This window comes from Sinocyclocheilus grahami, unplaced genomic scaffold, assembly GCF_001515645.1.
Source record: "Sinocyclocheilus grahami isolate Dianchi unplaced genomic scaffold, SAMN03320097.WGS_v1.1 scaffold403.1, whole genome shotgun sequence".
Classification (NCBI taxonomy): Eukaryota; Metazoa; Chordata; class Actinopteri; order Cypriniformes; family Cyprinidae; genus Sinocyclocheilus; species Sinocyclocheilus grahami.
Genome location: NW_015505582.1, coordinates 85744 through 87554, shown reverse-complemented (window position 1 = coordinate 87554; position 1811 = coordinate 85744). Strand labels below are relative to the sequence as shown.

The following is a 1811-nucleotide window of genomic DNA, read 5'->3' as shown; positions in this document are numbered from 1 at the left end:
TTCAGGAGTTTTCAAAGTGAGAGCATGCCAGGGGAGGCGTGCAGATTAGCAAACTAATAATTAATTATGTATTTAAATTAATGTATCTTTAAAAGGAACTGTCTTTAGAAAAGTTTCAATGTCATTTTCATTTAATCTTTCCCATAATGCCCGATAAAGAAGTGTTTATGAGCGGAGCGCTGCTTTGATTACAGCCATTACCAGGGAAACCGCCATTTCTGCCGCTCCAAAAGTGCCCCCTGCTGACAGAGAATTAATTTGAATTTTCAATCAATCAGCCTGTCTGCTGTTTCATATATAGCCTATCTTTCCCTCAGGTAAAGTGCTGCTACACATAGAGTGTAATTCTGTGGAAAACATGTGCAACGCTGACCTCATATGTCATCAGCCCGGAACTGCTTCCATGTACAACTGTTGGCGCAAGCTAGATTAAAGTGATTATTACGTTTTGAATATGGATATCTGTCTTACAAAAACGCATCAATTCGCTACAGGAGGTCTTTGTTCACCCCCCGGAGCCGTCTGAGACACTTTTTTTTAGGGATGCACTGAATGTTCGGCAACCGAAATTATTCGGCCGAAAATATAAGCGAAAAGACCAAATAAATTGTACCGAACAATGACATGACGCGATCATATAGCAACCAGCGCAGAGTGAGAGGCGCGGAATGTTATGTTATGTTTTCTAATACACGCGCGCATTGCATGTATTGTGACAGCGCTGCACGAACTCGCAACAGATCTGCTTGTTAACCAGGGTTCAAAGTCCAAAGCGCGAGGAAAATCTGTGCTGATACAGTCGTCATTTGCTCAGTCACATTTTTATGAATTTTAACATGGCATGTGACAATGCGATACGTACGACATATTCGTAATGAGACAACAGAATAAATCTGTTGTCAATAAAAATAAGCATTGGGGTCTTCCTGCGCGTTTCCGCCAAAATAAGTTGAGAAAAAGCAAGAACTCTTATCAACATTCATAAATGTTAGTATTGTAATTTTACTGTTGTTCTGTAAAATAAAATAAGTAGTAAGACAATAATAATGATAATAATCATTACAACAGCTCTGTTTTAATACATTATTATAACAATCACGTGTTCAAATTAGGATCTGTAATATTTTCTAATGTTTTAAAAGAAGTCTCTTCTCAGCAAGGCTGCTTTTAATTGTACAGTTAAAAAAATAAATAAATACATGCCTGATTAAAGAAGGGGTTCTGATGGCCAAAAATTATTATTTTACTAACTTATTAATTTTCAGTGTTAAATATTTTTAAATTGTTGTTTTGTAATTGATTTTTTTTTTGAAAAGCAAGACAAAACCATAAAAAGCACATATGGCTTTTTAATTTATGCAATAGTGACTGCAAACGCTCAGTCGCTGCCAAGATACGATTGCCTACATGACAATCAGATGTAATTAATTCATAACAAAAGTTTGGCTGCACGATCTAGTTTTATATTATTACTACCATTATTATTAATAATATTTCCATAATTTTATAATAGGGAAGTTATCAGAATTTTAAATTAACACAAATGGAAGTTTGGGGATTATTATTACGGTTAGTCATTGTGTTATTATGTAGTAACCAATCTAAAAAAAAAACAATGCCTGCACCATTAACCACTTCAAATCTTAACCGAAATCTCACATTTTATTCTGGTTATCCAAACATAAATAATTCAGAGATTGCATTCAAGTCAGAGAAATATCTTCTAAATGTATTATTTAATCATAAGGCCCAAACAGAGTAAAAAGGGGGAGGGGGGGGGGGCAGGGAATGAATATTTGGTTCATTCACTG

General features: G+C 35.1%; 1 protein-coding gene across 1 annotated transcript in view; it reads right to left on the bottom strand.

Moving 5' to 3' along the window:
* The window catches only part of LOC107550623 (dmX-like protein 2), a 78680-nt gene that overhangs the window by 56517 nt on the left and 20352 nt on the right, over window positions 1-1811 (bottom strand). The window lies entirely within an intron of this gene.